General features: G+C 31.3%; 1 protein-coding gene across 2 annotated transcripts in view; it reads right to left on the reverse strand.

The window, feature by feature from the left end:
- Positions 1–20,295, reverse strand: part of LOC126743930 (uncharacterized) — a 75,118-nt gene that overhangs the window by 27,162 nt on the left and 27,661 nt on the right. Inside the window, exon 1 of one of the 2 annotated variants that reach the window (XM_050451213.1) lies at positions 18,499–18,834. The exons of the other annotated variant lie outside the window; for it this stretch is intronic. The gene's annotated coding sequence lies outside the window, so the exon portion shown is untranslated. Of the gene's footprint in view, positions 1–18,498; positions 18,835–20,295 lie in introns of those variants that run through there. 2 annotated transcript variants of the gene reach the window in all.

A 20,295-nucleotide genomic window follows, 5' to 3' on the forward strand; every position in this document is an offset into this window, starting at 1 on the left:
TCACCTATTGAAATATCTCCGTCTATTTTTCGAACACCCTGTGTATGAAAGTTCATTATTTACTGAAAAAAATATATTACTAAAATACGCTTATTTAAACTGTACAATGTGAAAGTATTATCATATTCAAAACGCATTTTACAATAATAAATACTAAAATGGAGCCATTAAAAAACCTAATCTAGGTCAAAAACCAGGTCTACCACCAAAATAAAACAAGCCTGCTGACCTAGTGGAACAATAATTGCTGCATTCATTTATGGTAACGAACACATTATTAAAGTACTGAATTACAGGAAAGCGCCTTTAAATAGCGAAAAGTAACGGCATTCGTTCTGGCCTATGCAAATTCAGAACGTACACCCAGGCTAGGAGGCAGCGATCGATTTTTTTTTTGTTTTCTTTTTGTACTGCTTGTTAACATCAGCGGTTTCTTGAGCACCGTTAGCTCTTATTTATGGCCAACAAGAACCAGTACTGAACCCGTGGATGTATAGTTTTATGCAAAATATACTTATTATAAATAAAATTTGTTTATTTATATATCAGGAAATAAAATATATACATGAAATAAATAGTTCACTTTTGAAATGGTATTACCCAAGTCACATTTATTTATTTTTGTAATATGTTTTATATATATTTAAATTTAGATTATACACTATAATTGATGATTAATAACTTTATTTTATTAACGTGTTTTATGTTTTCTTTATTCCATGGTCTGTGTGGATGGTGAGTATCTAAATAGTGTCTTTTCCTTGAAATATTAGTGTAGAGATTAAACCTGATTCTTCGAATTATTTTTTGGTATGATATTTCTATGAAATATTTATTAACTTTTTGATTACTCATTTTTGTATAGTAATAAACTTGCACATATTATATTTTTTTACACCTTCCTATAAAATTAAAAAAAATAAATCCATAGGCTAACTTTTAAATATCTCAATTTTTTGACTAAATGTTCAACATGAAAATTCCATCTTAAATATTTCTGAATCCGTATTTTCAAATATTGAATCGATTCAGTTGTTGCTCTTGTGAGAGAGTTTGACATAGTTCTAAATATTGCTTCATATGAGAAGAATATTATAAAATAACTTTTTTATTAATGTTACGTCTATTAAAATCAAACCATCCTTTATGCTTTAAAAAATCTCTGTTTTGCCCTTTTCTCTACTTCGCTCCATGTTTTAGCGTTTACAAATAAAAAAGTGTCATCCGCAAAACTCGCTATCATGTCAATAATAAATAGTAATGATCCGAGAACCATATCTTGAAGAACTCCATAGCCAATTTTCTGCATGGACTTTATTTATTTCAACTGCTTGTTATATATCTGTTAAGTAGCTTTTGATTAACTTAACGCTAATTCTCTGACGCTTCAGCGTTCTTATTGACCTGAAATGGTAAACAGTCAGTTGCAAAGTCAACGAGGATATAAAAGGCAGATAAAAATAACCCCATAAAAAAAGTCTAGAGGTGTCAAATCCGGCGAGCGAGCTGGCCATTCCACAGATCTTCGATAGCTATTTAAAGCAAAATATGTGCTAAACTGAACCTACTTCAGTATTGGATTTACGACAAGCAATAACGAATATTTGTAGAAATATCGATGTTAGTGTATTTGAAATATAGTGAAAATATATAGTGAAATATATATAATAGTGTATTTCGCACCGACTGTTCTTGTGTAAAGAAGTTCAAGGCAACCATGTATTCGATATATCAAGTTAAATGTTAATGTATTCAGGTACATGTACCACCATTTTGTAGTAGGTAAAGATATTAAATTTATATTCTAGGGTTATGGCGTCCAGTAGCCATCTTGAAATTTTTATTTGTCAATTTTACTTTAAAATAAAGGATTAATTCATCAATTGCATTACCTCAAGTTTCAATATTTTGAATTGATCCGTTCAAAAAATAAAGAGGGGGGTGACATTAAAGAAAAGCACCGTATATGGAAAATTTTGTAAGAATCGGTTGAGTAGAAGTAGTTTAAAAAAACTATTGCAAGATTAAAAATAAACAATAAACAACTATACAGATTGAGCGATATTAAATAAAATCGTTTATTAACAATTAAACGCATCTTTTAAATTTTTGCTTATATTTAAAAAAAAATTGTGATTAAAAAATTGCATTTTTTTAAACCAAATTCGAATAACATGCAGTAAATCGCCAAGCTTGTCAATAAACGTGAAAACTCACCTCGACAAGTTTGATAATATACTCGCCGGCACAAAATTCCGCCACCCTGAAATATTGGCCAAGTTTGATGTTTTATAATTTTTTTATTTTTTATCAGATTCTCACGATTATAAAATGTTAAAATTTTCAATTTTTGTGGTTTTCTTTCTTTTGCCCATGATATTGCTGTGAAAATAAATACCTATCACAAGAGTAAGCATATCATTAGAAAGCATATTAAATGCAGTAGTTTTTGCTGAAAAAAAAACATGTCCCTATTTACCAAATTTTAGAAAAACGACAACAAAGAAGATATCACTAATTTTGCACATTTCCCAAATGTTACATTTAACTTCTGATAACACCCGGTATAAAAAATTATTCAAAAACTTAAATATACCCATCTTATAGCAAATTTAATTCTCTTTCAGATGGTATATCTAAATTTTATGTGGTGGTAAGAATAATGGAGATATTCTTATTTATCACGTCTTAAAGTTTGGCAGTTTTTATAGTAGACACCTCGTATACCCAAACCCTTAAAGAGTAAAAAACCGACTTTCTACGGGACGGTGCAAAACACAGAATTAATCAGAGCAAGACCGAATATCTTAAGATCCTTGATCGTGGTGCCCCGAAAATGTAGGTCGAAACCTCAAGGCCTTCACCTTGACACCATGACTTAAAGATTCTTCTACCGGTGTTAATTTGTACGTGCTATTAAGTGAGACATACCGGGTACCGTTATAAGACGACTGAAGTAACGCCTACGCTAATAATAAATATTTCGTGTTGGGGAAAGTATTTACTGTTTTAATAATTACAATAATTAAGTAAAAAGTACTTTAGGTTTCAAGAATCAACAAAGATTGTAAACAGAAGAGAAACTGTAACTCATGAATCCCATGGTGATACTCTTGATGTAGTGTATATATAATAATAATAATAATAATAATAAATATTTTTTATTTGCATAGAAGAAACAAAAAAAAATACAAGTTTACAAAATCTAGCAATAAATTTACGCAAATAAAAGGCATACAAATTCAGAATTCTGCCATGGCAGATTCTGGTCTTTAACATTGTGGCCCCACACTTCATTAAAAAAAAAATGGTAATTTCAGTAACGCTCATTAACAGTAACGCTTAACTAATAACTGATTAAATACAGCTTTTTCTTTAATCATATACCTAATAAACCTACATAATACTACATAAGAGTTCTAAATTCTAAATTTGACAGTTTAACATCAAGCAAAACAATACACACTGCAAATACCCAAAAAACAGATTAAATTTTTTGTTAAATAACAAAAAATAGAAAAATTATTGCAGACAATAAATAAATAAATAAAATGATCCCAATACCAAAAATTGTAATAAATTACTTAAGAAAACAACCATTCAAAAAGTTAAAAAAAAAGAACTTAAATTATATACCCTGCTGATTCATTAGATTTACAATCATCCTCCTACGAAAAGTATTACAAGAAATTAATAATTGGTCCGGATCCAAATTTAAAGAATTTATTTGATAAGCAAAATTGTAAGAAAATGATCGTTTAAATAACTGTGTTTTATGTCTCGGAATGAGAATAGTATTTCTTCTTAAATTTAAATGGTGTACATCATTTCTAAAAGTTATTTTTTGATAGAGATAGGGCGGACTACGATATATTAAAATTTTATAAAAAAATGTTAAAGAATGAGCAATTCTTCGATTATGCATATTAAGCCATCCAAGTTCGTGAAGTTTATGGGAAATGCGGTTTCTCCTACGAATGCCAAATATTAGTCGAATGCAAGAGTTTTGGAGCTTTTGCAGTCTACCCCTATCCTCATAATCAAGACACCAGCCATACACTACATCACAGTAATTACATTGTGAAAGGACCAATGAATCACATAAAAGCTTCTTAATATCTTTACTTAAATAGTGTCTATGCAAATAAATTAATTTCAAAGCAAGATATGCCTTTTTAAGAATATTAGACACGTGATGTTTAAAACGAATATTATTATCTACTATAAGGCCCAAATTCTTACATTTGTCAACAACTGGAATTCTTTCGTCCCCCAATTTAATGTTTATACAATTTAAAATATTATTTACATTAGTTCGATTACCTATGAACATTATAGATGACTTCGAAGGATTTAATTTTAATAAATGCTTTGAAGAAACATCACAAATAGCTTGTAAATCCTGATTAATTTTAAACTCAACCATTTTAAAATCTCCTGGTAAAAATGAATAATATAACTGCGTGTCGTCTGCGTAAAAATGATGGGCATAATGCTTTAATTGAAGATAAAATCTAGACGTGTAAATGATAAAAAACAAGGGTCCTAAAATACTACCCTGAGGCACACCACTTTCAACTTCCAAAGGATCAGATATGTCGTTATCTATTTTAACACGTTGAATCCTATTATTTAAATAAGAGGCAATTAAATTAATAGCAGCATCAGAAAAGCCAATATAATGAAACAAAGACTTTAAAATTGAGTGGCTAACGAAATCAAAAGCTTTAGTATAATCCAACAACACCAGAGCAGAAATCTTAATGGTTTTAGATAGAAAGTTACATATAGAGGGTGGCATGGCCTTCCAGATTACCTGAACCATTGGATTTTTTTCCACTTATACTCCATAACTATAGTTAAGGTTTATAGAGCCAAAAGGAATATCTAAAATTATATACAGTGACGGCCTAAAGTTTCGCATAAATTCGATAAAAATTAGAGACATGATTTTTTAAGAAAACTTTTCGATTTTTATTTTAAGTTGCGCATTATTTCACATACATTTTTGTATACAGGGTGGAACAAAAAAAAAGATATGACGTCATCGGTAATTTTTTTAAATGGAATGCTATATTTTTCATAATTACAATTTAATTATTTTTTTACAATTCTCTTACTGTTTAATATGTATCAAATTTGCTGTTTTTTATAGAAGAAGAAAACTTTTTTTGTGTTATATTATAATTGGGAATATTTCTTTACATATAACATGTTGTTATAATGTTGGTTTATATACTTTAAATACACCCTGATTTGGTTCAGTGGAGTAGCTATATAAAGCTAGACTGCGCCAGGTTCAGGTACTTTGCAGGGACGGATGGGACAGGCGGGAGATCGGGAAATATCCCGGTGGGCCGGTCGGCAAAAAGAAAAAAATATCAAAATTATTTTTTGTAAAAAAATAAGAAATAAAAAATAAAAAAAAAATAAATAAATAAACTAAGTACCGCACTGACCATATCACTCCCGCCCGCCTAATGGAAATCCTGTCGCGTCACATCGTGTCGCGACAAGTTAAAACAATAACAATCATTAGCTTTGTTTTGGTTCCTGTTAGAATCGTCCTCGAATTATTTTGCACATGCGCAGATTGTTTTATGCGTTTTGGTTAAATTAGAATTGATTCCGAATTGAAAGTTTGGTGTTTTGGTTTTTTTTTTGGACCGGTTCAGAATTGTCCTAGAATCGTCCAAAAATCCCTGCTCGAGAGTAGGTATCAATTCAGAATCAGGCAGTTCGCACATGCGCAAAAAATATATCCTTACAATTTTACTCGACTTCACCAAATTTGAGTAGAAGAAGAGGAAGAAGAAGAAGAAGAAATAAATAAGTTATTTTTTATGCTTTGTTAATGTTTATTGTTTTTCTTGTAGATAGATTTCACTTAACCTAAGAATTATCTATTGATTTTTTTTTTAAATCTATTGACATTTTTATTCCAGTCCTAATGTTTAAAAAAGTTTTAAAAAGGTCCAAAACCAAAGCAATAAGCAATATTCAAAATTTCAAAAGAAGTTGTGTTTAGTAAATAAGCAATCAGAATCAGCTGCTTACTGTCAGTGCGTCAAGCGTTCGGGTTCCATACCATGCAAAATTGAAACAGGAGCGATTCCGGATTTTACTTTACGGCGCAACGAGTTCTGCGCAGTTCTAGAATCATCCCAAAATCGGAACCAAAACAAAGCTATTATATCCACCAATTCCGAACTTAGATGTCATTCCGTCTTGCTAACGTCTGCACTCGCCGCGCCGCCGCCGTAGGAAATAGTTCTTCGAATTTCGGACTGAACTGAATTGGGTGTTTTTTGTGATTTTTGTAAGTGGTTGTTATATATTTATTATACGTACTATATTATTATCGTTATCCTTGCTATACTTTGCCAAAAAATTCCTAAACCGGGATAACAGGATGGATAAAGGAAAAAGGAAAGGAGGGGCGGAAAAACAAAGGGATAGGAAGAAGAAGCGATTGATGGAGCAGGCAAGTAAATGCCAAAATTTAGATTCGTTTTTAAAACCGGTAAACCTAAATGAACGTGAACGTGATATTATAATTAATGCTGATTCTCCCAGTACTAGTCAGGAAAGTACAACAAAAAGTGATTCCACTGAGAATTTTAATTCAAATGACGAATCAATGGTTACAGGGGAGAATTTTTTTTTAAACGTCCAGTTTTTGATGAATTAATCCGATTTTTTGAGTATCATCCGCAGAGGCCTAAAAGCCAGAAAGAGATACCTTTTAACATTCAAAAAGTATTTGATAGAGATAATGACACCCAAAGGCAGTGGCTAACATACAGCACAGGCAAATCTGCGTTATTTTGCTCTATTTGCCTGGCTTTTTGTGGCACCAATGAGTCAAACAGTTTTATTGAAGGTATGAGAGACTGGAAACATGTACACCAGAGGTTAAACGAACATGAATCGTCAAACCTCCATACAAGGAATGTACAATCGTATATAAGATTTGCAGCCAATAAAACAATGGACAAGTATATATTAAGACCCGAAGTAATAGAAAAGAGAAATTCTGAAATTTCCCGTAATAGACAAATTCTTCACAGAGTTTTAGATGTTATTAAATTAATTGGAAAGAGGGGTTTATCCTATAGGTAAGTACCCACTTATCTATTTCTGCTTTTTAGATTTTATTTCATTTTATTGTCGATTTTATTATTATTATAGTTTTTTATTTCTTATAGTATATGTATAAACATTTCATAGCGCCGGTAATAAACTTAATTTTTGTCGCGTCTAGCCCAAATAGAAAAAAAAATCAAAAACTATAATTCCGTATTTTTTACAGAGGAAACGCTGATGAAGCTGCATATACGCTAGATGATGCTGATAAGGATCATGGCAATTTTTTAGAAATTATCCTACTTCTTGACAAATACGATATAATACTAAAACAACATCTAGACAAAATTATTGAAAAAAGTAAGAAAGTTAAAAATGCAAAGATCAGGGAATTTTTTAACATTTATTTGAAAAACATCCATAAATTTAGTTATAACTTTAATAACAAATAAAATTTAAAAAATTATTTGTGAAGAAATAAAAGAGTCTGGAATGTTTTCTCTAGAAATAGATACCACACAAGATATCTCGGTTAAGAACCAGTGTTCTGTTGTGATCAGGTGAGTAGTATTCATTTATTCATTATTTATTAAAAAAAAATTGTTTTTAAAATTTAAAATTCATTATTAATTAGTCTATGCTTCCAACATTTATTAGCCTAATTTCTTTTAAAATCATATTAAGTATAATCTAAATTTCAAAAGACTTAATCTTTTAGGTATGTCTACAAAGGAATGGTTCACGAGAGCCTTCTGCCAGTAATAAATTGTCATGATACATCTGGACAAGGCTTTTAAGATTTAATAAAAGAAGTTGCACAAAAAAACGGACTAAGCATAAACAAATGTATTGCTGATTCAACAGATGGTGCTGCTAACATGCAAGGGAAATATAGCAGATTTACTAGTAAGATGAAACAATAAAATTCCGAGCATGTCCATGTGTGGTGTTATAGTCATATACTGAATTTAGTCCTGGGAGATGTTTTAAAAGGACATATTAAGGCGGCAACCTTTTTTGCATTTCTGAACTCAGTTGCAGTTTTCTTTAAAGAGTCATACAAGAGAACGGATATTTGGAAAAAAACTTCACAAGATCCAAAACTTAGAGTACTACAAACTATAGGAGAAACCCGATGGTGGTCGAAAGAACAAGCATTAACTAAAATATTTCAGCTTGAATGTTCTAGTAAAAACGCTAAAAAAAAATCCTACCCGCTATATGTAGATCTACTAGAATCACTAGACATCATTTCAAAAGATACAGATTTTAATCCAGATACCCGATCTACAGTAGAAAACTTTAAAATTAATTTGACAAAGTTTGAAACGATTATGATGGCCCATATATTCTTAAAAATATTCTCGATTACAGGACCACTGTCGCGATACCTTCAAACGAAAGGTTTAGACCTAATTAAAGCCAACGCGATGATTAAGACATCAATACAACATTTAAAAGCCATTCAGAGGGATATGGAATGGATCACAAAATCTGTTAGTGATTTCATGTCTTCAGTTAATGACGAACTAGATGACCGTCAATTGGACATTGAATTAAAAAACGATTTTCCGAAGACAGGAAAAAGACGAGTTAAAAAGTTTTTTAACGAAAATACGTCTGACGAAGCTCCTCAAGACGAACATAAAAGTTTTCAGGTTAAAACATACAATGTAATTATGGATATGGTATGTGAGTCAATGTCGAACAGGTATGCCCAGAATGTAGATCTCTGTCCTGAACTAGCTATTTTTAATCCAGCATATTTTAAAGAAATAAAGGTAAACAGCTCGCTACCTGACAAAAGTTGCATTTGATAGCTAATTTAGTTGCAAAATTTAATAACAAGGCGACGCCTGACAGAATAAAGGAAGAGTTAATAAATTTTGCTGCTAACTGGGACCTTTATAAGTTATCTCTTCAAGAAACGTTTGCTAAAATCGATATTTCCAATCGTAGCGATAGCGATGACAGTGAAGGGGAGGATGATAGAGACGATGTGCAAGGAGATCGGAAAGATACAATTACAGTTTGCTCTTGCAGGGATTGCGTTTATTGCTGTTACGTTGCTATTTTAAAATATAACTTGTATCAGGAAGCGTATTCAGTCTTAGCAACGGTGTAACAATACATTTTGAGTTTGCCAATAACCCAGGTGTCATGTGAAAGATCATTTTCCATTCTCAAATACATTAAGAATAGACTAAGAAATAGATTAAGTAATAATTTGCTTGAATCTTTCATGCTTATGAATATAGAAAGATCTCTACTTAATCAAATAGATAATGAAGATATTATAAATGAGGTGGCAGAGTCCAGTACCTTTTATAAAAAAAGTTTAATGTACTGAGTTTTTTTGCATTTTCTATGTTTTGTTTGAGAGTTCGTTGTTCCTTTTTCATTTTCTATTTTTAAAACTTTTCGGTTGTTAAGCTTGTTTGTTCTTTCTTTTTAATAGTTGACTGAAGACTGAATTTAAAGAATGAAAAGTTATAATTTAGGATAATATTAAGACATACATATATTATTTGTGTTATAATTTTTTATTTCGTTGTTTACTGAATTTACGTTGATTTTTTAAAATTAAATAAAAAAATGTGTGTTTGTAGGCACTAGTGAATTTTTTTAATATAATTCATCAGGGCTAAGTGGGCCGCTTCGCCCGAAAATTTTTCGGGCCGGTTTCAGAGAGCCCATCCGTCCCTGGTACTTTGTTTTTTTTTTGTATCAAGTTTGTAATGAATAATAAAAGACATTTATTATTATTATTATTATTTTTTTTTTTCTCCAAAACGGTTCATTTTATCGATAATGAACAAGAGTACCTCTTTTAAGCCTACGGTTCAAGGCATCCAAATTTATTTCTTTTAGACTTTAACATACAGGGTGTTAAAAATATACGCATTAAAGTGTACAACCTAGTCCGCCCCTGGTAAAGTAAACAAGGTAAATGTATCTTAAGGATGTCATTTTAAGAGGTCCCTAATAGTGTTCATCACCTAAGATTTGTATTAAATTCTACCAGGTAATTTATGAAAAACCAATTTCCAGCAACGTCCTTTCGGAAGCTGTTTCTTCGTAAAGAAGGCCTGTAGGAATTTTTTTTATAGGAACGTTCGGTATTATTTTTCGATGTTTTACCTGAATCCGAGAGATTTCCCACATGAACCGGGACACCTTGTATACTTTATACTTATATTTTACTCGAGGTTCTTGAATCACGAAAGAGTATTGACTTATTTTAAGGAATTGAGTAACAAATTTATTAATATTTTATTATTCCAGGAAGTATATACTTTATTTCTTAGTTCCAGACAGTTAAGCCATGAACGAATGTTTCATAAAATACATTTAAATAAATTGATGTGAGTGTTTTCTAAAAACTCATTTTATATTATTATTTATTTTTTGTCATTGTATCCAAAAAAATAACTTTAGTAGAGGTTTTTCTGAATTTTGCCACCCATATATTTAACCATAGCTCAACATAAAATGCAATATAAAAAGGGTGGACAAGAAAAGAGTGCTGGGCTAGCCTATCTCGCGGAGAGTGGTCGTGCAAGTTCTTTAAAACAAAGGAAGTAAATAAAATAAAGCTGAGGGGCGCCAGTGACCAAATTACCCTTAAAACACCCCTATAGAATTTAAGTAAAGGGCCACACAATACTTAATATAAAACTACTGCATAAAATAAAGACCCAAGTATCTACGAATTATAAGTCCTGTAAAAGCTCTGCCTCTGGAAATTAGGGTCAAATAAAAGCTTTAAAATTTATTTTCAAATGACAGGTAAATTTAATTCAAATTTAGGTTGTTAATTACATATATAACTTTAATTCTGGGAAGTAAAACATCAACACTACAAAAAACGAGCTATTATACCATGGTATGATTTAATAAAGCTTAAAAAAAAATACAACGAAGATAAACCCACCTTATTGTGATCACAATTTGGTTTACACTTCTGCCGATATAAAAAATTAAAAACTGTATTATCATACTTTTTGTGTCGTAAAAGTAATATTTTAAGCACTACTTTTGAATAAAATAAATACCTACAAAAATTACACTTTGGACACGGTAAGTAAAAATAGGTAAGTTTTCAATTTAGCCTTAATTTAAATTAAAAAAAATATATATATTAATCAATTTTTTTTCAGCATTTACAAAATTTACAAAAAAATGACTTATCTGGGAGCCTGGGACACCACAACAGACTCAAGGAATCGAGGACACCATCAAACAACTGGACTTATCTGGAACTTCATCATACCAAACTAACTTTCATCCAATCTGGAAACCGGAGACCAACGAGGAAGAATAGAACTGCTTTGGATCTTTCTTTTCACCCTATCCTTCAACCATAATGGTGGATTTTTGTAGCTTTTATATACTTTTTTTTTACACTTTCAAAGCAACAGAATTAATAAAATTGTTCTAGCTTTCGAGTCCTCCAATATAAATTGATTTATTTAAGCGAAAGATTTTCTATGTATATTAAATTACCACAAAACAGCGATTTTAGTCTGTACTAGTTGCACAGAAGTGGATCTGGGCAGAAAATGATTGATGCTCGGGGGTTTACCGTGAGCTAAAAACCCAAAAAAACGAAGAACGCGTACAAAGAATGCCAGAATAGGATTCTTTTCAAACGAATATTATTTATACAGGATGGCTGTGAATTAAATAGTAATATTCAGTTCGATAATTTTTAATTGTTTGATTAAATAGTTAAGAAACTTTGTTTTTAAAGAATTAGATTAATATATTACAATTTGCGTAGAACGACTTAACATGAATAAGACGAGTTTTGCTATGAGACGCCTCAGTTAAAATGATGTAACCCGAAAAAAGGAAAATTCAACGAGGTGTTTTGTGTATGTTATGGTAAGTTTTTGATGAATTTTCCTTTTTTCGGGTTACATAATTTTTAATTATTGTTTAGGTCTGATGATGCTCTAGTCGAGCGAAACATGTAACCTTTATAATTTTATTAAATGTATTTGTGATGCTGTAGATTTTGTGTTTTTATCTTTTATAAAAATCGCATTAAGTTCTTATGGGAAAAATTAGAAGGAGTAATCGGACATGCAAGTGCGATACCTAATTTTAAAGGCAATTAAAATTACTTTTTAAAAATTAAAAAATCCAATATGGCGCCCGTAAGAAAAAATAAAATTGATGATGATTGAAAAAGAACGAAACGTCGGATTAATTTTTTTTTTGCTTTAAGGTTGTAGGACATAAAAAGTGGCAATGAAAAACTGTTTTTAGCTTTCCGATGTCTCTTTAAATAAAGTCGGTAAAAGGTAAAAACGATTTTGACGAATTTTGTATCCGGAATTTTAAAATTTTTTAAACGTCATTTTATTAAGTTTGAAATTGCGCAACTTTGCCTCCATTTAACCGACCCTGTAACTCTTACGGTTTCCGAGATTCCAATGGTCACCCTCGAATTTGGCACACCCTGTACAGTTTAGCCATAAATACACTAATATTTCATTATTCTAAATAGACAAATAAAATATAGATTTTATTCCTACTTTCCAGGCAGTTAATCATATAATTCATTAATATTTTGGTATTTGAAGTACTAAAGTGTTATATATTAGTCCTTAATTCCAGGCAGTTGAACGATTAGAAATATTTGAATCAGATCAAGGTACTGTGGATGGTGGACAACATGCTATCTGTGATGGCTTTAGAAACTTAATGTAGAGGATCGTGGATGGCCTTCCAGAATTTTTGACCACTTTACATAAATAACAGTGTTTAAAGTAATTTTTATCATAAGAATTAGAGTGGTGCGTCTAGAGCGGAAGAGAATATTTAAAATTATATTTTTATTACAGATCATCAATTATTTTAAGAAGTTCACCGATAAACTATTAATTTTTTTATAGAAGTAGTGTTTCGTTATACCAGATATCGTAGCAGATCTTTCAGATTATTCATTTTTTCTTTTACTTCAAGCATGTTACTGATAAATTCATCTAAAAATCATTAATGATTTGCTATTTTAGGCAGTAAATATACAGTCAACTCCGAATATAGTAAACTTGAAAAATACATTAAAATTGGTTCAGTATAGCCGAAGTTCACTTTAAAAGAAAAACAGCATGGTGTTAATTTTAGAATATGTATATATATGTATTTTAATCATTACATTAAATAAAGATTATAACTGGCTTTTATTATAAGGATAAACAGCACATACAGTTTTTATAACACATATACAATATGTACATAGCTACTAAGTCATAATCTACGTGTCTGTAACTACTGTTTGAAAAACTTATGTTACTTATATATCCCTCTAGGGTAAAAAAAACTATTCCAGAGTTCTTCTGGAACTTCACGTGATTGCAGAAAAGTGCGTATTTCCGTCATTTTCTGCGTCATTCCTCTAATTGATGGAATATTTATTTCAACATCCTCATTAGGTTCCTAATCATTTTCGTCATCATCACTTCCGACTTCGACATTTACTGCTAAAAAAAATAAAAGACAAAAGGTCAGTTTTATTTTAAAGTTAGTTTTATTTAGTTTTATAGTATCTTTTGAAACTGACTGGATAATTTGCTCCTCTGTTATAGATTCGGTTGAAGTAACATGGTCATCAATAGAAATAAATTTTTGCAAGTCAAAGTCATTTATCCTTTTTCTCATTTCCTCTTCAACGGATCTTTGAATGTCAGTATTTTCTTGATTACTATGTTTTCTTAACCATTCATTTAGGGGCAAGTCATCGTCTGAATCAAATTCATCTTCCACCTCAAAAAATCCTGCATGCTTAGAACAGTTTGCAATGGTTTTTGCACTTACTTCCTGCCAAGCTAGATGTATGAAGTTTACAGCATCTAAAAGACTCACTGAAAAAACTTGTCCATTATCAATTGCCTGTAACATTTTTATTATCATTATTTTTCTGTAATGACTCTTCAATGAATGAATTACTCCTTGATCCATAGGCTGCAGCTTTTAACTGGTATTAGGAGGCATAAAGACCAATTTAATTTGGTTTAGAGGAACTTCGGGATGTGCTGGACAATTATCGACTAAAAGTAATATTTTCCTCTTGTTCTTCTGTAACTCTGCATCCCACTGGAGCAACTCTTCAGTAAGCAAATTAGATGTCATCCATGCCTTACTGGTTGCTCTGTATTTAACTGGCAACATTTTGTTTTTATAACATCTAGGATTGGCGGATTTACTGATAACAAGCAAATTTCTTTTTTATGTTCCAGATATGTTTGCAGCGACTAGCACTGTTATTCTAACTAAGTTTTATCTGGGGTTAGTTTATAGAAAAGTCCGGTCTCGTCAGCATTAAAAATGTCGTTACAACTGTAATTGTTACGAAGATTGGGCCAAATAGTAGTAAACCAGTTATTAACAACACCCATGTCAACTGATGCAGACTCACCAATAATTTTTCCTCCAATAATATAGTGTCTCTTCTTAAAACGTTCAATCCAGTTTCTAGAACATTCAAAAGTTTTTCCTTCAATTTTACTACCCATTTCACTAGCTTTTTCTTGAAGAATAGGACCACTTAATGGAACGTTTTCCTTTCTTTGTTGTGTAAACTACTGTCCTCTATCAACCCCTTCATAAGCCGATTTTCTAAGTCTTTTACACTTTGAATTAACTTTACCATATGCTGATAAAATCTCTTCCCTCTTTTTCCAAATTATGCAAACGGTTGATTTTGGCAAATTTAATTCACGACAAATATCACTCTGTTTAACACCACTTTTCATTTTTCGAATAATGTCATATTTTTCTTTTAATGTTAAAGCTTTTGCTTTTCCATTTTTGACTATCCAAGACTTAGCACCCAGCTCAAAACAGCAAAACACTCGTACAGGGTGTCAATTTGAAAACTTCCCACCCCTATTATCTCGAAACGGGTTAGGTTTTTATAAAATCGCTAGGACACGTCGATTTTATTATCGAGGGGGAACAATTTTTATGCAGAAATCACTTCGCCTCTTTCAACCCCCTACCCCCCAGAACCTCCCTCTCAAAAATCTTAAATGGCAATAGGGGTTGAGTGATACCTCATTTGAAAGAACTTTTTATTCTCTACGAGTGCTGCGTTGCCAAGTTAGGGTTATTTAAACATTGTTAAATTACTTATTATTAAACATTATTCCTGTAAGTGTTTTAATTACGTTGAAGCTGTGATTTCTATTGGAACGTGTTTGACCATAAAGCGAACCGGTGCATTTCTCACTGAAAGTGTTTATCAATCCGACAAATTCTTTTGGTCATGAAAGATAAACATTTAATTTTTTTTCTTTTTTGTTTATTTTCGTTTGCAATGGAATTCGTCTCAATACAGTTCGATGATATGATCCGAAATTTAAAATAGTATTTAGTGAACTTTCCTACCAGTCAATGTCACTAGGTATTTAAATCAGTTAAAATTTATTTCGATAATTTGTGTGTTATTGTTAGTTACTATGGTATACACGCTTAGGCAAAGAATTGAAATGATTTTTATTTATGGCGAGCAAGGAAGATGCGCAAGAAGAACGGCAGAAGTTTTTAATAATAGAAATCCTAATTGTAATGTAAGTCACAGATACATTTTGGACGTAGTAGCTAAATTTAATGAAACGGGTTCAGTTGGAAACAAAAAAAAGGGCAAGTCGGCGTGTTTTAAACGAAGATGCTCAAGTAGAGATTTTGGGAACATTCGTTGCAGAACCCACCAATTCTCTCTGTACGCACAAGTAGCACGTCTAACTGGAATGTCACATGAAACTGTACGACGAGCATTACAGTTACATAAATATCATCCGTACAAGATGCAAATTTTACAGGAACTTCATAAGGACGATTTTGATAGGAGAATAGAGTTTTGCGAAATTATGTCCAACTTAATAAACACTCGTGCAATTGTGGTAAGCAACATTTGCTTCAGTGATGAATGTACCTTTTTCCTAAACGGCCATGTCAATAGACAGAATTGTCGATACTGGAGTGAGGACAATCCCCACATTTTCAGAGAGGGTGCTACACAGCGGCCACAAAAAATTAATGTTTGGTCCGGTATTCTTGGAAATGCTGTTATAGGACCGTTGTTTATTGAAGAAAACTTAACTGGAGAGCTCTACTTACACCTACTTGAAGATGTAATTGATCCTTTGATAACAACTGAACTGGAAAATCAAGTTGGTAACATTTTGCAAGAAAACGAACTACACTTTCAGCAAGATGGAGCTACGCCGCATTATTTTCGGCCAGTGCGGGAGTGGTTGAATAACAGATTCCCTAACCAATGGATTGGTAGAAGGGGACCGATAGAATGGCCTGCTAGGTCACCAGACTTAACGCCGTTAGATTTTTTTTTATGGGGGCACATAAAATCGGTTGTTTACAAAACTCAGCCTGATGATATCGAAGATTTAAAAAGAAGAATTACAGAGGCAAGTAGGGCTATTCCAGAAGAGGTATTTCAGAATGTTTCGGGAAGAATTTGAGAATAGACTTTATTTTTGTTTGGAGAACAATGGAGAACACTTTGAACACCTCTTAAAGTAGATGTGTTAATAAAATAAATTTTAGGCGTGCTTTTGTAAAGACCATAATTGTAACGGCTATGCAAATGTTTAGTAAAAATAATATTAACCTAAATAACATGTTTCAATGCAAATCATAGCTTTAACGTAATTAAAACACTTACAGGAATAATGTTTAATAATAAGTAATTTAACAATGTTTAAATAACCCTAACTTGGCAACGCAGCACTCAAATTTAAAAAATAAGGTGCCAAAATGTAGAGAATAAAAAGTTCTTTCAAATGAGGTATCACTCAACCCCTATTGCCATTTAAGATTTTTGAGAGGGAGGTTCTGGGGGGTAGGGGGTTGAAAGAGGCGAAGTGATTTCTGCATAAAAATTGTTCCCCCTCGATAATAAAATCGACGTGTCCTAGCGATTTTATAAAAACCTAACCCGTTTCGAGATAATAGGGGTGGGAAGTTTTCAAATTGACACCCTGTATAAATAACTCACAGTAAGTAACGCGTGAAGTGAAATGCCACCGAAAACAAAGCAACGGCGATCGTGCTAAATTTAATTTTCGGGGAATAATCGTGGGATTCCCCGAAAAGTTTCCTATAAGCGAAATATTTTTCTTGGTCTTGATAAAATTTAGTTCACTTTAACCGAGAGTTCATTATAACCGCATTCGCTATAAACGGAAAAAAAAAAACATTGTTCTTATGGTAGTTTTTTTGGGTCTTTGAATAGGCGTTTACTATAACCGAATGTTCACTTTAAACGGGTTTGTTATATCCGAAGTCTACTGTACTTCATACTTTATTCCAGGAAGTAGACCTACAAATTTTATTTCTTAGTTCCAGACAGTTAAGCCATGAATGAATGTTTCTTTTATTTTACGTAATTAAAAAGTTAGTAGGGGAAGTCTTTTCTCCACAAATAAAATGCTAATCCTCAATTTCAGGAGTGATGCATTTTGGCAAGTGTTCGTGCCATTATCAGACTCTAAAATATATTACAAACAGTTCAAAAACATATACGAACATTTTTTTCTTGGCAGGTGACATAAAATTTATGTCACTCCTGAAATTAGAGGCATTTTATTTGTGGAGAAAAGACTTCCCCTACTAATTTTTCATATTATTTCATATATTCCTTCAGAATGGACTTTTTCCTTAATTACGTAATTGAGTTGTAAATTTTCAATTATTTTATTATGCCACGCAGTTTAGCCACGAATTGTTATTTTTTAATTTTAAGAAGTTGGACCATAAATTATTTTTTATTAATTTTGGCCAAAAATTACATTTTAAATTAAATCGATTGTCTCCATAAAAATTTAAAATTTTTCCTCTTTTTTTCAATTATTTGGCCTTAAAAATATGATAACGAATTATTTATTTTCCGCACCAGAAACAGGTAAATATTATTAATTCTGCTGCTTCGGTGCTCTGAATAATCCACTTGACGTAAAGTCGAAAAGTAACTGTTCAAAAATTACAGGTTTCTTGAAAGAATTTCCACACGCTTTTACCGTTTTGTATCGAGATTTTCAAGTTTACGTAAGATTGTGGCACGGACTTAAGTGTAGAGGAATTATTCAGTCTAAAATTCAAAGTAAATAGAACATTAGCGTGAAAACTCTTAAGCAATAATTGTTAATTAATGTAAAATTTAAAATGTTTGGGATTTGGAATTCAAAAAGGCAATAAAATAATTTTTTTCGTGGTCATCATTTATGGAATTTTAAATTTTAGATTATTTACAAGTTTTTAGTAGCTTATTGTTATTTAAAACAACGTGAATAAGTGATTTAAAAGTCAAAGCGTTAGCAATTTCTTGTTCTGAGCTGCAAAAGTAGTACATAACTAATTTTAAAACTCGATATTTTAACTTACCTGAAATTAAACAAATTTAAATTTGATCTTAATGAAAGTGATCCAGAACGCCACTGTGCACAGCACCAAAATCAAAAACTTCAAGTCACAATTCACAAATTTTATCCAAACTTAAATATTTCCCTAAGCATCGTTAATACCTATTTTGTTGTTTTTTATCATACTGATATAAATTTAAAAAAAAAAGGTTGTAAATGTATAATTAATTATACATACTATTTTTTTAAGCAAAAAATTTTAATTTTTAACTACTTTCGAGAGTAAATTTTGACAATGTGAAGAAGAGCGATCGATCGATACGGCCGCAAACGAAACTCGCAAGTGAACACTTTTTTACCGCTTAGCCGACACAGGTTTGATTCTTCGGAATTTCTTCTTCCGCAAGTTGTAGTTTTTGCATCGCGGATAAATTATCGTTTTATCGTATTAGCACATTAGTCGTGTATCATATCGACGATTAGGTAAAAGTTAAAATTTTATTGAAAACTGTATCTAAACGTCTCAGAAGAAACATAAAAATTCGATGGGCGTTGATTCTGACGTTAGGTTAGCCAAACAACGTTGTCTTGACCGGAATCTGACAGTAAATACAGTAATAATAAAAGTAACTTAGTCTATGTTTAACTAGTTCAAATCAAATCAAATCAAACTTCTTTATTTGCCCAATATATACATATACAAATTATACACAATCAATTTTACAACTATATACTATACAGGGTGTCCCAAAATTAGTGGACGAAACGCGAACCCTGTATTCTTTGGTCAAAAATAACCTCACTTTTTCCTATAAACATATATCGGCAAACGTCCCCCAAGGGAGCTACGCCCCTTTTAAAGGGGGCACCTGAAGATGGTTTTTTCCACTTATTTTCGAAACGGGTAAATATAAAAATTTTAAATTTTGGTATTCTCCCAAATTTGATATGCTGAATTTAGTTGTCATTTCATAATTTTCATTATTTAGTCAGGTGCGTATCATTTAGGGGGTGAGCCTAAAAAAATACCTAAAAAAAAATTGTGTGCAAAGTTTTTGTTTTTTTTTTCTTTAAATTTTAAAAATTTGAAGCTTTTTACGTAAAAAAGTACCTCTTGGTCAATAGCTCTACGAGTTACCATTTTCGAGAAAAACGCATTTAAAAATAACGCTGCATAGTATTATTTTCACTACCAATTTTTATGAGAACTTAGTAGCAGGCTTTGGAAAAAATTGATACACTGCATAATGACATTAACATTTGTTGTAATTGATTAGTTGTCATTTTGCATTCAAATTGTTCTTCAATCTTTTTAACTATGGAAGACTTTTCGACCCGTGAAAAGGTAGATATTCATTTTATGTATGGGTTTTGCAATGGAAACGCACATGCCGCTGCACGAGAGTATCGGCGGAGGTTTCCTGCAAGAAGGCTTCCACATTGGAAAGTTTTTGTTAGAATTCATAGAAATTTACTTGAATATGGATCCTTCGAACGTGCTCGAGGGCAAGGAAGACCAATTGCAAATGATGGTTATGGGGAAGTACTGAATTTAATTGAAGAAAACCCTCAAATATCATTGAGAACCTTAGAAGAGATTACCAATATCCCAAAGTCAAATGTAAGTAAAATTAAATATGATAAATAAATAATTAAGTACCTAATTTGTTATCCAAAAAATTAAATTTAAAGTACTTATAACTGAAAATTGAGATTGGTATAAATACTGTTGTTATTAATTATTATTGTCGGATCGCATTAAATTCATTTCAAAATACTCTAATTACTATTATTATTATTATTTACTTTATTTACTTGG

This window comes from Anthonomus grandis, chromosome 1 (assembly GCF_022605725.1).
Source record: "Anthonomus grandis grandis chromosome 1, icAntGran1.3, whole genome shotgun sequence".
NCBI lineage: Eukaryota > Metazoa > Arthropoda > Insecta > Coleoptera > Curculionidae > Anthonomus > Anthonomus grandis.